This window comes from Vanellus vanellus, assembly GCF_965231255.1.
Source record: "Vanellus vanellus genome assembly, chromosome: 2".
Classification (NCBI taxonomy): domain Eukaryota; kingdom Metazoa; phylum Chordata; class Aves; order Charadriiformes; family Charadriidae; genus Vanellus; species Vanellus vanellus.
The window spans coordinates 916,245-933,430 of NC_138906.1; the positions used below are offsets into that span (position 1 = coordinate 916,245).

Here is a 17,186-nt window from a genome sequence, read left to right on the forward strand (position 1 = left end):
CTGTGTTCAGTAGCAGATTCCACAAAAAGCAGGCAGGAGAGCACATTGATTTCTAGCCCTTAAGTGGCAGTGGCGTACGTGCATGTTGTTTTTCTTCTCCTATTCCCCTGCTTGCTCCTTCTGTTCCTTGCTGCCATTTTGCCCTTCGAGAAAGCAGAAAAATCTCTTTTGGTGCCCCTTTATATGTGCAAGGGACAAGCATCTCTGTCTCTTGAAAATGTTGCTGCCTGTTGTGTCTACAAGTGCAATGAGGACAGTAAATAGAATATAGAGCCATGATGGAAGCTCTGCCCTGTGGCTTGTCATGGAAACATGTGGCCTTAACTCAGAACTGCTCACAGAATTGTGTCTATAAAGAGCAACTAGTTCATCAAATGTATCACCGTAAACAAAGGAGATACTGAATTTGCTATTGAGTGGATTCATTTTAGTCTTGCTCACCTTCTGAAGTGATGGTGTGACTGATTTTAAGGGCACGGTTAATGGCTAGTTCACTTCCTCTTAAGTGTTCCTAAACATCTTAAATATTTAACCTAAAACACACAGGTCATTAAACCTGTCAAGCTGATTTGCTCAGATACTGGTGTTTATTTAGAGCACATCTGGGCATGAGATTTTTGTCTATATAGATGACCTTGGGCGTGGAGTTATCTTTCACTTTTTTAAACTAAATAACATGTACTTTTAGAGCTTTTAACTCAGGGTGCTGGTCAGGCTGCCAGTGTGTATTCTGCTTAATTTTGGTACTTAATGGGTTGTTTGTGGTTTGTGTTTTTTTTTTTTTTTTTTTCCCCCCTCCAAAGCATTTAATGTAAAATATACTTTCATAAATAAGTTTCCAAAGTGAAAATCCAAGGATTAAATAAATCATAAATCTCTGTCTTAAAGGTACTTCTAGGTCAAGATTGGGGCGGTTGGAAGTCAGGGTGAAGAAGCACAGATGAACAGTCCTGCCACATTTGAGTCCTCGAGTCCCTGTAAAACGTCCCATTCACAAGCACCATGTAAACCTCAACGTGAAGAGCACCCGCTATTATCTGTGTGGATCCTTTAACATAAAAAATGACAGTGGCTTGGTAGGGTGGTGTGGTTTTTTTTTTTTTTTTTTTTTTTTAAGATATGCTGAGTGCTTAAGTGCTCAGTGAAGTCAATTAACAGTATCCCTGAAAAGTGACCTGCAGCTGTGCAGCCCTTTCCCCTGCCCACATCACCGCTGTCCATACGTACCAGTGGTGTAATCCTCTCCATGCTGTGCCTGCTCCTGGAGGAGCAATGATAGATGCGCAGGATTATGACCTCTGCAGGAGGCTTGGGTGTAAGTGAGGAGACATTAATGGACAACTCTGGCACTTAAATTATGAAAGCTGGCAGGCATCAACCTTGAAAGCATAAGTAGATTTAAGTCTCATGAATTTTCATGCTTTCTTACAATAGCAAAATGTCACATACGGTTCAGAATTCTCCTCCAATAGTTGTTTTGCTTTAAAGCCGTTGCCATGGTAACGTGTCATTGCCGAGGCAGTCTTCAAGGTCCCAACGAAATGGGAAATCCAAACTTCTCTCTTGTTTGCCCACACTGGTTCATTAGCTGACCCTGCAGACAGTGTTCTTTAATCTGGTCTAGTTTTGTAAAATTGCTTTTGGCACCTGCGACTTCCTAAGTTGGTCTTCCTTTTCCCAAGTCAAGGAAAGACAGTGCTTCATAGGCCAACTGAGATTATGGCATTCTCCGTTCAGGGACGCACCAGTACCTGGGTATATTTGATATACATGCACATTGTATTTTTTTAAACGTGCATAGCATCACTGACCACTTCATTTCATCTGTGCAGTGAGAGTTTGTCAGCAGAAAGGAAACAAACAACCCTGTTCTTGAGCCATCTCAGGAATTGCCAGGTTAGGGTGTGCAAAAACAGCAGCGTTCTCTACTGCTGCCCTAAAAGGATGTACTGTGGATGAAGTGAATGAGAGAAGGATGCTTTTTGTTTTATGTCTTGAACAGCCTGTTAGAAATTGGCTACTGATAAACCTATTTCAGCCTTGTTTGCTGGGCATGTGACCTTAGTGCCTTTATGACTTGCAGCTAGAAGCCTCAGATTTCTTCCTTATCCTCCTTCACCTGCATCTGGAAACGGCGCATGGCTGCCTCCGTGGAGCAAAAAGGAACTGTTAACTATGGCTTGAATAGGATTGAGCTCCAAGAAGTTCCTTTGCAAAGTGAGACCAAGAGTTCCCACGCAGTTGAGAAATACAGCTATGGAGCACCATACAGCACTGAGTGGAGAATGGGAGAACGAGGATCTGGGCAGCCCATCGGCTCAGCAGTGTTTCAGGTTAAAGAGGTGGCAGTTGTGGGTTAGCCACTGGTGAAAACTTCTGATCACCTCACCTCCAGCTGTTTGTTAAACACCCTTTTAAAAAGTGTCAGAGTCAAATTGGTGTGAGTGAAAAGGAAGTCCTCTATTTTAGGGGAAGTTGTTAGGGATGGGTGGCTTACACTGTTGAAGGGGTAGAGGAAAACTATGGAGGAGAGTAAGTGGCGAGTTGCTGGTTGCCCGTGCTAACCTCCTATGGTTGTCCCACTAAGCTGTGAAGAACGGATGCGCCAGAGATTTAGTTTAGATAAAAAGAACCATCTCAAGCAGAGAGACTTTATAAAAGACTTGTTAAAGACTAGCAAAAATTAGAACTTTTTAGAAAGGCATTGAGAAATAAGACCTTGCAAACAGCCCTGTTTCTTACAGTAGTGGCTGGGGAGACTTTCTTGGTGGTATGGTCTTTTGCAGTGGCAGATGGGGATGAGCTGGACTACTGGAGTTTCCAGGAGGCTGGGATGACACAAACATCAAAAGAACTTAGTAAAAGCTTCTCTGGTGTCTCCAGCTATACCTGTGGTAGTGAATTACGTGATGCTTGGTGACTTCTGGTAGTGCTGGAATACAGTGTCTGTGCTGTTTGTTTTTAGAATATTTCCTGTTGCAATCTTTGGCCTTAGGGCAGAAGTACTCTCCCAGACACTGGTGGATGCTATTCAAGAGCTGGCATGGACCAAGACTGTTCCCAAGAGCCGTCTGCATGCAGCCACCCTGGTTTAAAGAGTGAGATTTCACAAGTGGGAATGCAGTCCATTCCTAGTCCTGGGCAAGTTTAAGTCAACTGTGACACTGAAGTTCCTAGTGGGGAGGGAGCCTTTGTGTTCCTTGTTGTTGCAGGAAGCGCAATCAGTTTAGCAGCCTTTCATTAGAGGGCAAGTGAAATTTGAATAATGAAAGCTGCTTTTCTCTTTGTTCTCCTTGAGCGATCAGTAGTGTTCAGCCCCAGCTGAGGCAAAAATGGCCATTGGAGCAGCTTCAGTTGCATTTATTTTCCTATTCCTATTTCAGTCATAGCTCAAAACTCAGCTCAGGTTCTTACTGCTCCTTTTTCTAATGTTTATGCAACTGAATCTTTACTTAGTGAATCTCCGTAACATCTCAAATTGTTAAAAATGCCTATCTCTGGTCTACACTATCCAAAAAGATGGCAGGTTGTTGGATAATGCTGTGCAAGTGTGGGGGTGGGCGTGTGCTTTGACAAATAAAGCATATGACAGGAGTCACAGTGGTTCTGTATTGATTAGATGTAACAGTAGGAAGAATTCTTGAATTCTTAATACCTTTATTTTTAGATGTAATTTGGCTAGGCTGAAGGCTTACTGTTCAATGAATTGTTCCAAAAATAAATATTTCAGAAGAGGATTAAACTTGAATGTGGAAGACAGTTTTTCTTATGCATCAGTGTTCATGGAAGGAACTGGTCAGAAATCACTATTCTCCTTAAATTTGCATGCTCTGAATCCAAATTAGAACTGCTTTCACCGAAACTACTCATCCACACAGGAAGCTAGAGGTGCTGTTGGGAATGCAACTGTGATAGCTAATTTTAGCTAATTTAGTCCTGTTAGCAGCAGAGTTCTTCAACTGTGAAAAGAGATACTTTGGGCTTGCTTAAATCACTTTCTTTTTTTATTGCGCTTCTGCTGAAAAGGAATGTGCTTTGTTTCTCACCAAAGGCGTTTTCTGCCCTTTTTTTTTTTTTTCTTGTGGATCTGGATGTTTGTGTGTTAAAAACCACAAAACCAAAGCTTTCTTGTTTGTTTGTTTTTTTTCTGTTTGGACAAGTTGAAAGATCTATAGAAAGATTTAGAAATTACTTCTGTCAAAGTACTTCATCTCAGGATTCTTTGGGTGTCTTCAGCCTCTTGTCGGGTGTACTCTGGGATGCAGCTGACTGCTCGCTCCCACCTTCCCCACGCTCTCTGGTTGTACGCTGGCTGCTGGAGCTCGCCCCTTAATTAGTGTTTGCTGCACTGTCCAGCCTTTTGGGATCATTCTGGAAGGTCCTTGGTTGGTCCTTGACACTGGTGATTTGGGAATCCATGAGTCACTCTTCCAGCTTTCTGGAATCATAGAATGGTTTAGGTTGGAAAGGACCTTGAAGATCATCGAGTTCCAGCCCCCCTGCCACGGGCAGGGACATCTCTCACTAGACCAGGTTGCCCAAGGCCATGTCCAACCTGGCCTTGACCACCTCCAGGGATGGGGCCTCAACAACCTTTCTGGGTAACCTGTGTCAGTGCCTCACCACCCTCACAGTGAAAAACTTCTTCCTACTCTTCAATCTGAACCTGCCCTCTTCCAGCTTAAAGCCATTCCCCTTCGTCCTATTGCTACATGCCCTTGTAAAAAGTCCTTCCCCAGCTCTCCTGTAGGCTCATCACATGTTGTTTCTTTATTCCAAATTGCTCTTGACATACAAAAATACACTGTGCTATAAAAACAGCTACACTTGGGCAGCTGCTTATTTACTGTCTGATTGTATGAACCTCGCTGTTGTTTAACTTTGTCAACCTGAATTGCTACAGAAGACTATTTGTTAAAGCCTGTCCCCTTTCCTAAGGTTTAAATGTGGATTTTGGCAAAGCGTATCTGCTTTACAGCTGCACACCTCCGTTCTTCCGTGTGCTACCTACAATTGGGAAGTATGATCTCTTTCTTCAAGTAGTAAGAGTTGGATGACTACTGTGAAACTCTCACTTGCTGTTCATGAATGTCTACGAGTGAAACTCAGGAAACTTCAGTGGAACTCCATCTTGTGTTTTGAAGACTCTCTATTAGTCTAACTTCAGCACTTCCTTCCTCTCCTGGGAGACACTCTACTCAAAAGCCTCAAATCGAATCTAAAAGCAGTCCATTTCAAATACTGTCAGCTTTATCTGAGATGCCTCATGTGAGTGTGGGAACAGGAATTTGATGCTTAACAAAAAATCATTAAATATTTGGCAATGGTACCCATGAAGAAAAAAAAGTCTGCCATATATTCTAGAATTAAATTCTTGGTTTAGGATCTTGGTGAGTTCAGTTCTGGGCAAGGAGCAGAGATAGGGGCTTGTGGCTATAAAGGTGGTTTTCCTTGTTCAAGGCGGTGTAGTTAATTTGCTGCTAGCGCTGTTCCTCTAGGGAAGGACTGGGGTGAAAATCTGAGATGCCTTAATCTCTGGCTTTCATGGCCACCATGTATATATAGCTCAGGGTTTACAAGACTTTGTGTTTGAACTCATGGTATTTGACAACGTGATACTGCTTTGCATGTGGAATGCTGGAGCTGCAATGTGTGCCGCCCCTCTCGGCGCTTCATATCAAGTGATCTCCATGTACCATGCATATTTAAGACGGGCAGCTATTTAAAGGAAGCTGTTTATCTAGAGATTTGGAAACAAAGTATGAAGGGTGAGAGACAACAGGAAACTAAAAGACCCAGTGGCTTTCTCTCCACGGATCTGGGAAACACGCTGCTGAAATTGGGGATGAGAAAACAGAAAGTGGTGCTTGTTTAGAGACATTGAGGGAGCCGATAAGGGCATCTGCTATGATGAATGGCACATTCTTTCTGTTACAAAACTTAATTGCACTGAAGGACATTCCATTTAGCTGGGGCAAGAGTGATAATCCTGAGTGTAACTGGAGGTTTGCTCCAGTATTTCCCTTTGGCAGTATAGCAACACAAACGCAGATTGAGACAAGCACTTTTCATACATAAAGAACTAAATTATTGGAACTAGAGACTGTCTAATTATGATAATTTTGTGAGGTGGATGTGGGGGAATCACTTCCTTGCTTCTGTCGTGCATTGTTTTTGGGTGGCCTAGCAAGGTAAGTTGTATGGTTTTCTCATGGGCCAAGGAGATGTGGTAGTTTACTTCATCCTCTAAAGGCCTGGAAACCGGCAGGGACAAGTAGTTGCTACTTACAGAACCTTAAAAATTATAGAAAACCAGAAATAAATTGTTAATGTTTGCCCTGAAATATGTATATGCTTTTTGGGACTCTCGGAATAGCTGTTGTATTATAGATGGGGTGGATTTGGTAAACTCTCAGGTGAGAAAGAGACAGAAGGTACGAGACTGGGGAGTAAGCAGAAAGCAATCTGGTGTATTAATGGGATGCAGGTAATTCAGTTACTGGGGAGGAAAAAAAGCCCATCTGTGTAGAAAACTGGGTGAAGTTAGAGAAGCCATTAAAATGTTTAGTAATAAAAGTGCAAGGAGCTTGGGAACTAGAAGAGCTGAGGAACAAGAACTACTGGTGCAGGACGTGGAACTGGATATTGTAGGGATAGCAAACACGATGGGACAGTATGCATACCAGGCATTACCTGTTTTCTGATAGCGTAGGCAAGATAAAAATGAAGAGTGGGTGTGGTGTGGGATGTAACTGAAATAATGGACTGCTTTTCGGTGTCACTTGAATAAAAGTTGTGTTGGGGAGAAATAAATTTGCAAACTTAGAATCAGGGCTCTAATGTATAGACAGACATCTCATAACATTAAAATAGTTCCTGGTAATATTTCTTCAAACTGGAAAACATTTATGGCTAATATTGGAACATGTGAGTTGGTATTTGCTGGCAAGGTGATAGATGACTTTTTTTTTTTTTTTTTTTCCCCCCTGCTGTTCACCAACACTTCTATAAGTGGTCGGAGTCCCCCTCAATTTATTACGTGAGGGGACGAGGTGAAGTCTGTCTTAGGCAACTGTAAGACCTGGTACATAAAAAAATCTTTGCAGCCACACCTGCAATTTTAGCAAATCTGTCAATTTGGGGTAAGAAAGATGAGATTATTTAGCATTTCTGCTTGTCAGTCAAGAACACTTCATATGTAAGGAAAAAGGCAATCTTTACAACTGTGGACAGTTAAGACTATGTTGGTAGTATAGGAATTCTTTCCTTCAGGGTTTATTTAAAGCGCAACTAGAGATGCAGACCAAGAATCTGCGGCAGGTTTTACTTTACTGGTATCAGAACCCCGGTTGATGAAGCGCTGCCCAATCTGAGATGGAGTAGCGATGCCCAGCACTCAAAAAGGAGATAATACTTCTCATTTTCTTTAATGTTCTGCTGCAAAAGACAGGGCTGTAGCTCCCCCCCCCCCCCCCCCCCCCTTTTTTTTTTTTTTCTTACCAAATCAGTTAAACTTTGTTGTTTTCAGTGAGAAGAGACTGGAGTATCGTGTGTGAGAGTGTAATAACCTGGTGGATCACAGCAACAAATGTGGGATGAACTGCAATGGAGCAGGCCGTCGGGCTGTGCATTTTGGGCTTGATGCCTTTGGATGTGGTCTGGGTGTCCGTCAGTGGGAAATAGCTGGGGAGAAGGACCCCGATGCCCCAGTGTATTACGGGGGGGGGGGGGGAACGACACACAGACTGCAAATAATGATGTGGAAAAAGAAAAATGCGGGTTTGTGATGTATATTAGAGAGTTTCCTTTTGTTGGAAAGGAGAGCATTGGTGTTACCACACAAGCAAGGGCTCATCCACAATACTTGTGTGTGATTCAAATACACAAGATATTTCTCCATTCCTTAATTTAGTAGCTCTCCTTTCCACCCCTTCTGATGGGACCAGGGCTCTTTCAGAAGGTTTTTCTCACTCCTGAGCGCTTTACCACTTAGTAAAGCTGAAATGATACCCTTTTCACTGGGCTGTCTTCTCTTTTAACTGAAGGAGCTGGCACTTCACTTCCGTGTAACGTGCAATGTGCATCTGTAGGGCAAGGAGCAAGCATTAGTGTTTCTCTAAGACTTTGCATTAATAAGCAGGTACTGAGATGGTATTTTGTTGTGAGACTGGCCTGATTGCTTGCTACGGTGAAGAACAAGTTGCCTGTTTCTCCATGTGGATTGAAATACTTAACTGACTCTATGCAGCTTAGTTTATATTCTTTTCCAGGGAGTGCTGCATGGAGAATGTAAGGAGCATTATTTTTTTATTTTTTGTAGATATGCTTGTTTTGCAATAAGGAAACAATAATGACCAAAGTGTAAAATACTGTATAGAAAAATCTGGGACACAACACCCAGGAGATGAAGAGACAGTTCCCTTGTAAAGCTGGTGGGTGTAGCTTCACTGAAATCATGGAAAACGTACAGAAAATAGCTAGCTGTGTATAACTGAAATACAGATCCTGAATTACTTTTTTTTTTTATATCTGGATCCCCTTAAAATATTAATCCAAGTATCATGAATGCAACCCTTAGAAGAATACAGTGTATGCTTTTCTAGTAGAGTAATAAATCAGGCAATGCCTGTTGGTTTTGAGTTGTGAATGTATTAATAACACTGCGAGAGATTCCACTCTGAAGTTGAGAAGTACAGAAAATGACATGGAGTGGTACAGCCTTTATTGAAGGGAAAAAGCTTCATCTTTGCTTTCTTGCTTGTCTCGGACTGAAACGTGACAGTTCTGCCATATGAAAGCCTTTGGAGCGCCATGCACAGGAGCTCTCCATAATAATAACTGATAAATTGGGCCACAGATGTTTTGGTGCCTCTTTAGCTTTGTTCATCTCCAGTCAGATTAAAATCAAGTCGTGAATCAAAGGTGGCTGTTGCAGGTGGCTGTGCAGGTGTGTGCCTAACAGTGACTTGGAGAGCTGCTGAGCCTTTATAAGAATGCCCGAAATACTGCTCAGTGGAGGGATGGCCTCGTCATTCTGGATTGCTTCAGCTTTAATGGTGTGTTTGAAAATAGCTATTAAGATGCATGATGAGGGAGAAGCTGCTCACAATTTTCATGGTATATCCTTAATAGCTTGAGCAAGTTTTGATGTGAAATAGTAATAGCTAGATAGTATTCCTATTGAGGAGCAAACATTAAAGCAAGCTTACTGGATGACTGTGGTGAGACCGTGGCAAAATTTCTCAAGGTTTAGTTAATTTTGAGTAACATAAATCATCTCCTAGCCATCCCTATTAAGCTTACATCCAAGTACTCTGTAATTGTATGGCTTCCTCTTAATTGTGCATGCATTGTATTTTGCAGATAAGCGGTTTCTGAGGACTGAAGGACCTGCTAAAGGGAACGTCTGCTTTTGAGGTAGGAACGACTTTTCTAATGACACATCACTAAATCTCTGATTGAAAATAAAGGTTTGATACAGCCGTATGTACACACTAAAACTTCATCTGTTCTGGAAAATACAGTTACCATCTCAAGTTCAGAAATGCTGAAATGCCAAAATCTCAGACTGAAGTTCAGCGGCAGAGCCTGGCAGAGCAGGCACGCCTGGCTGAGCAAGGGGAGTGTTAAATGGACTCTGGGAGAGCCTGTGTGTCTGTAAAAGGTATGATATGGAGAGTTCTGCGACTGGAACAGAATAAACATTTCTGAAATGCATTTGCCTTTCAAATCTTATGTTTACTTACTTTACGCTTTACTTACCACTCTTTTTGGGTATTTGTTAAAGTTTCTAACGCTCCCCTGCTGCAGTTCAAAATAACAGGACTGGAGTGTGACTCAAGGGATGTCCTTTCTCGCCAGCTGGACCTTCTTTCTTGCTTTTTCTGCCGCAAAGGGCAGACATCATGTTTAACTTGGTCACTCAAATCTTTTTATTAGAGTAAGAGGACTACAAAAGATTAAAATGGGCAAACTAGGCTAAGAAAAAAACAAGTCTGATTTGAATTGTTAGGAATCTGGAGCAGTGGAATTCTCCATGTTTCTTGTCCTAGCCTTCCGTTGTGGAAGGCACCATAAAGCTGCACTTCCACTGGAGTCTGTCTTCAGGTCTGTAGTCGGAGGGTATCTGAGGTGCAAGTGCTCATGTAACATATTTTAGTGAAGGAAATACAACTTCTTCATGATATTTGTATGGACTGAGGGACATGAGTGTCTTCTACCTTGCAGTTTGATTAGCTTGACAGTGATTGTTCTAAAATGCTGCCTATTTCTGGGCAGTCTTGGAAGCAGTTTCAGCCTGTTTACTCCACTAATTAATGCTTCTTCCTTCTGCCTTAACCTTACGGTACTCCAGAACGTAAACCAATGAAACGTGGTACAGACTAGTACAAAAATGACTAAGCTGTTACTGTCAGTCTGCCAGTACCATCCAATGATACTCGGCTGTAAAGAATGCAGAGGAGTCAAATGGATGCAGTTCAATTACAGCTTGTTTTAACATCACCAACTGTATCTACTATGATTTACTAAAACTGTCTTGAACTGACAGTAGCCTTGCATGTCTCCTAAAGCTTTGTTACAGGTATGGGATAAAATTGTTCCTAAAATGCCTTTCTTTTTTTTTTTGTCTCCTTAAATGGCAGACACAGAGATGATAACATCATAGGTGCAAAGTTCTGTCTTTTCGGTTGGGATGATGCTCTTGCGTATCCATTCATGATGTGACTGGAACCAGGCTCAGTTAGGGGCAGCCGCACCACCAGTTGTTTATACTGTGTACTGTGGCTGCCTGCCAAACCATCTTAAGTCCTTCTCTAAAAGCTGTTTGAATAAAAGCCAAATAAGATGGCTTATCTCCCTCTGGGTGGGATGGAGGGAGGGGGCGGGAGGGCAGGTGCCCAGAATGCTGCGCGTGCTTTTCACTGTGGCCTCAATGGAGCTAAAGAGGTCACGGGAGGTGGACTGTCACCTTCTCCTGCAGGGAGTCAGCGCTATGCGCAGCTGAACATAGAAGATGAGATAGGAGTGTAAGTGCCCTTCCTGCACTTTCTGATCTTAAACTTCTTTTTTCCTCCCTTTCCACTTCACTTAGCTTTGACCAATGTGGTTGTAATGTCTGCCAGCCTCCTTGGGTGTCTGGAACCGATCTCGGACTTCAGTTTACTTGATCATGTTGTTAACTCTCATGTTGTCTAAGGGGGTGAGTTTGCTATGTTATTTTCCTCCTTTCTTGTCTCCATTCTACAAAAATGAGAGTTACAATGTAAGCTGCCTCTTAGAGTCCCAGGGAGGCATGTACTTGCGCCTCTCAACATTTGTTCCATCGTTTCAGGACATGGAAACCAAGCAGGTGTTTCCCACGGACTGCATTCAGCAGCTAAAAATGCTTCCTGAAGTAATTTATCCGGGAACATTTAATCCATGTTCATTGACTGCCTCAATGAATAGAGGCTACTTCCTCCCCGACATCCTTTGGAGGAGCCCGGGAGAGTGGGCAGGAAGGGGGAAGCGTTGGTGTGAGTCTGGCACTGGCTGGTTGCTTCTTGTGGGGTGACCTGATTGAGGAATATCTTGGGTTCTTTACAAAACAAATCCCAAACCCTGTTCCTCTCAGACTGTCACTCAGAAATAAATGGGTTCTTCCTACTTATTCTGCTATGAGCTCTTTCAACCAAGTACGGTTGCACGTTTGGTCATCTTGCTTTCTTAAACTACAAATACTGACTACAACTCTTGTGGCGCCTAGAACTTCATTTGGTTATTGTATTGGCTACATGTATATAGATGGGGAGAAAGTACTTCTAAAAACACTTCCTAATGGATTAATTTGTGTGGGTGGTTTTTTTTTTTTTTTTGTACAACTGCTCTAGCTGGGAGGAAACATGCACAAACCCCCATCTCTTGGATCAATTTTATTGATGAAAAGTGAACCAGATTGGGGATGCTGCTGCTGACATAACTGTAGTAGGAGAAAGTAGCTGCTACTCGCTGTGCGAGTCTGCTCCCCTCCTGCAGCAGAGCTCTGCCTACAGAGAATTCTGCTCAGATAAGGCAAGCAGATAAGAAAACTTCCTTTGTCTCTGTGCTTTAGCAAATCGAGTGTGATTGCTTGTCTTCCGAGAGGAGTTTGCTGCAGGAGGGGCTGGCGTGTTACCACCCACACTTGTAAAAGGGGCTTGAGGAGGTAGGCGCTGACCTTCTAGGTTGAGAACGCAGAGAACAGAACTAAGAAGGTTTAGTCCTTGAAGTAAGAGAGAATCCTTGGGGAAAAAAGCAATGCTACTATGTCACTTACCTCGTATGGTTTTGCTTCCTTAAGAGATGTGGGCAGAACCCTTTCTTTTGAATTAAAAACAACTTAAAATGTGTTTTTTCTGAGTACCACAGTGAACAATTATCTATTTGGTCAACTTATGTTTCTCTTTTTGGAGGGGAAACTGCCTGTGTCAAAGGGCACAGTGCTGTGATACTGGATATTGCAGCCATACCTGCAATGAGGAAGTGAATCTTTCTCTAAGAAACCAATAGACCGTACCTGATAACATTGCAGGGAGATCTGAAATTTCTTTTATTGCTCTCTTTTGTGGAAGCTTAGCTTTTGTTTTCTAACCAATGGCTTGTTTTTCAGCCATAGTTGAATGTATTTGTTATCAAGAGTACGGAAATATAAATACAATAGTGGTTGAACTGCAGTAGCTACTCCCTTCCTCCTTTGCTGGCTTCCTGCATACGTTTGGGGAGGTGGAAACTATTCTGCATTAATTCATTTCAGAAATGAGTGTTCTTCCCCCTATTGCCACCTCATCAGGTTTCAAAACCCAAAGGGTATGAGCAAAGAGAAGCGAATACTCTCACATATGTTCCTTGAGACAGAGAAGTAATGTTCCTCTTGCTGTAGCTCCTTCTGGCGTTTTCCCGTGCTCCAGCCAGCCTGGTGCAAGCCCTTGCCGATGGGACATCTTGGGCTTTCTCTGCTTTACTTAAACCTCTAACCAGATAAACCACGTAGGCACCATAGGAACTAAGTCTGCGTTCATCTGCTTGCAACATCTGTGCATTTTTCTTAGAAAAAAAACTTCAAAAAATTGAAGCAATGCCTTCAGTGACTCTTGTACTTCTCCCAGACTTAAGTTTGCAGTTATTTTTGAGAGTTGTTCCCTAAATGTGGTTCTGCTTGTTCTGGTTGGGTCATTAGTAGCTAATGTTGGTCGCTTTCTTAGGCAGGCAGGAATTTCGTCACTAAAACCAGCTCAAGATAATGGCAAGGCTCAAATGGTAGAATTTGTTCTTTTGACTAGCCCAGGAGGAATTAGGTTCAGCTGTTTGAAGGGTGTAAGCAGTTAAATTGACCTCTGACTATAGCTGTCATGTGCTTTTTTTACGAAGTCTGTCATGAACTTTGTATGGCAGTAACAGCTTTGTGAGGAGAGTTATTTATCTTCAACTACCCAGGTCTTTCTTGCATAACCTGACACTCTTAATGCTATTAATGTGTCTGTACTGCACTAATGCTGCTCCCTTTTCAGAACTGAGGAGTTCTGTGATGCTCTTATGGCACTTGGCCAACTGCATGACCGAACTTAGCTAAATAAAAATCCCTGGGATCCTCTCTAAGGATAAACATCACGTGAGAGCAGGAGTGTTTCCCTGCTTTGAGAGAATTAAAATGGCGTTGCTGGTGGGGAATAGCAACAGCAGCTTAAGGGCCAGGCTGGCATCCCTCTCTGCCTAGGAGGGATCAGCTATGAGTCCAGAGGAAGCAGAAGGGGCTGGCATGTAACCTTTAGCTTTCCTTGCCGTTGAATTTGTCCATCTGGGATGACATAGTGCTTTCAGAATGTCCTGTTTTTATAATTCAAGAATCTGATAAATACCCTCATGGAGGAGACGTGAACATTCTTGCTTAACTTGTAGTCTAGCAGTCTTTCATATTGGGCCTTGGCCTACAGCTTAAATGCCTGTTAATGTGCTATTGAGTAAACTTCTGAGTGCTTCTCTGTACCTATATTTTTTTCTTTTGGTAGCATGGGAGGTACTGGAACTGGTGTAGGCGTCTGGTAACATTGCCTCAAGTGGGCCTGCATGTGGCTTATGTTCTGGCACAAGCAGTAATGGATGCTGAGATAATGTTATCTTGCAAATAACCCCCTTGCTGGGGGAGGAGGTCTCTGCTCTGCCAGCCTGTGGTGCACATGAATGTGCCTTGTATTCTCTGGTCCTGCAGAAAAGTGTGTGTTCTCCCCTCCGGGAGTTCTGTGGTGACTCACCGGACCTTTCCCTGCTTCACATACAATTCTGAAGCTAAATTATTATTCTGCCTTTCTTTGTTTTGAAGCTGTTACATTACCAAATAGGAGCACCTCTTTTTCTTGGATCGCAGGCAGGCAATACTGACTTCCCAGGCGTGTAGCAAATCCTTTCATGAGCCGTTGTAGCCAAAGACTTCAGCTCTGCTAGCAGAGGTGCTCAAGTGTGTTCAGCATTTTTCCAGCTATATGCTTCTACCTTGGTTTAAAAGGACTTCTGATTTTTGTCATTCTCACTTGTGTGTAGGTACAAATATCCCTACTTAGAAGTAATTCCTAGTAACACAGAATATATTTAATCCCCATTATTATCTATTGTGGAGTTGCTCCAAGATGAACAAAATCCATGTGTGGAATTGCAAAAGGTGGTGCAAAGAGCCAGGTCCTTCCTAAGCATGTTCTGGTAACAGAACATGTCTGTGTAAAGACAGCCTTGGATATCCCCAAGCTGTTCTGGACAGAGTAAGAAGGAGCAGGCTCCACAGGTCTGAATCCTCCAGGTATATACTCTGCTCCCACCCTAAACATGTCTAGGGACTTCATTTCTCCATGAATTTCAGAGCACTTGAGTGGCGTCCCTGGAAATACAGGGACTGAATTTTGTTCCTGGCTTGAAAATCTGACACGTGTGAAGCAAATGGGAAGCTGCTAACGCTTAGTAAGTGGGCACGTTTGCTCTAAACTACTTTGCCTACATGGTTGCAGAGTTCTGCTCTGGCTGGCGCTCTGAAACTTTGGCACTAACAGAGCATTTGTTTCTCCTTTGTAAATGTCTGCTTCCATAAGGCTGTGTTGTGGTTTTCAAACGGCAAACCCCTACCTCTCCACTAGTTAAATGTGTCTGTCTGTTCTATTTCCAGGTTCCTTTTGGGGCATATCTGTCAGCTCTCAAAAGCCTGCAGGGAGGGCATGATTCTCCAAGGCAACTGATGAGTCCATAAACTAATTTACCTGCTGTAGCTAAGTTCTTGCAGAATTTGCAAGTAGCTAAAGCTCATTTCTTAGCATAGAAATGAGATTTGTTTCATTCTTGCAAAGTTTTTTGACCTTCTGATAATGGAACTCTTTAAAATGTTGTTTGTTCTTTACGAGTCATCTGCTTGAAAAAACATTGATAGGTTTGCTCTTCCACTCATCTGGCTCTGAAACATCAAGCTGGTGATGAGTTGTCATCGATGAAAATACTTTACAAGTCAACTTTCTCATTTTGAAGGGACCAGTTCTGCATCCTGATTGACAGGTTCTCATGCTATATAATTACATTGTCAAGAGAGGTGCTTATTTTAATTAAAAGTAAAGTAGCTACTCTAATATAGTCACTAATATAATTAGAATTATTCTAGATAGGTAAAGGAGTAAAGCTTGTATGTAAACTGAGTTCCTGGAAGCAGTGACTGTGCATACCTGGTTGCCAAACGAGCTGCTTCTGTTTTCATAGTTGTATCTGCTGTAGCTGCTACTCTCTGTAACCTGTGATGTTTTGTGCTCCTTGCTCAAATTTTGCCTTGCTTTTTGAGTAATGCTGACCAATGTGTTGATCTTGGGGTGCTTCTCTAGAGTCAGTTTGCTTGCAGCAGATGGCATCTAGCCTTTCTCGTGGGCATCAGATTGTGTATTTGAGTAGGAGAAGCCCAAAGCTGACCTCCAGGAACTGTACTTCACAAGGTCTTTCCAATGACACTTATGACTTGATTTATCCTTCTTGATAGCCCTTGTAAAATAAGGGAGCGGAGATGCTGAGTTGCCCCTTTCTGCCAGATCATTTCCACAAGCTTCTTTTTTTTTTTTTTTTTTCTGCTGTTCTACAGAAAGTTTAACTCAGAATTTTCAAGGCTTACTACAGTAACTTAATACAATAAACTTGACGTATGCATGAGGTATGATGTGGTTGTAACACATGAAATGCTATTTAATGGCTGCTTATTTTACTCTTCAATGAAAGCTTTTTTTTGATTCACTTAGTTTCAGAATCTGTCCTCTATGGTCTTTCCCTCCTGCCCTCTCAGATCTGTGCGTGTATATATATGTAAGGCCAAATGTTGTGAGTTCATGAAGGCATTTGGGCCTGCTGTCGCACAGCGGTATTACAACTGTAATTAAGCTGGACTGGATCTCTGAAAAACTTTTCTCACAGCATGACTTGAGCTCTTTCTCGCCTCCTGGTTTGTAGTTCCAGTGTTCATACTGCACAGTTTTCTTCACAGCAGTAACAGAAGAAATCATCTTTGAAACGAAAGTCAAAATTCTCACGTAAGCACGAGATCCGTTGTTCTGGGAGCCGCACATATAAGACCAGTGTGGAGTAGGATGAATTTAGAGGAGCTGACTTGAGGACTGAGGGGAACTTTTGCAGTGGAACTTCTCCCTTTTTGTGCACTCATTAGTCTTCCTTTCCAGGCTACGGCAGCGCGATGGTCTTGCAGGAAGAAGAATAAGGAGGTACAAAATACCTAATAAAAATGAGAATTATTGACTGGTCTGCTATATTAGAAATGTGCCGTCCTTCTCTTCCTCCCAAGAGAAGGGACTCTTTAGCAAAAGCCAGAAAGCCATTATTTGCTGGATTTTGCTCTGGGGAGGTGGAAGCTGCTTTCCTTTCTGATGCATGTGCTATTAAAGGAAAGCAGCTGACAGAACAGCTGCTTGCCTTGCCTGTTTGGTTTGTGGCTTAGCAGTCAATATGCAACACAGAAAGAAAGCGTTTTGCTAATAGCCAGAGTTTTCGTACCCTGCCCCCACTTTGACTGTCTTTGCCTCCTTCCTCTGCCAAGTGAAAACAGGAGACTCTTTTCCCCCTGTGATTAATGAACGTCTCCTTATTTGGTGCTGCCTCTCCTGGTGTGCAGCACAGAAAATCCTGTCTGCTGTGAGACAGCCTGA

The 17,186-nt window shown here is 42.5% G+C and overlaps 1 protein-coding gene across 5 annotated transcripts in view; it reads left to right on the forward strand.

Annotated features, from left to right (window-relative positions):
- Nucleotides 1-17,186, forward strand: part of MAP4 (microtubule associated protein 4) — a 179,542-nt gene that overhangs the window by 22,133 nt on the left and 140,223 nt on the right. For all 5 annotated transcript variants that reach the window (XM_082499280.1, XM_082499281.1, XM_082499283.1 and 2 more), the window contains exon 2: nucleotides 9,364-9,417. The gene's annotated coding sequence lies outside the window, so the exon portion shown is untranslated. The remainder of the gene's footprint in view (nucleotides 1-9,363; nucleotides 9,418-17,186) is intronic.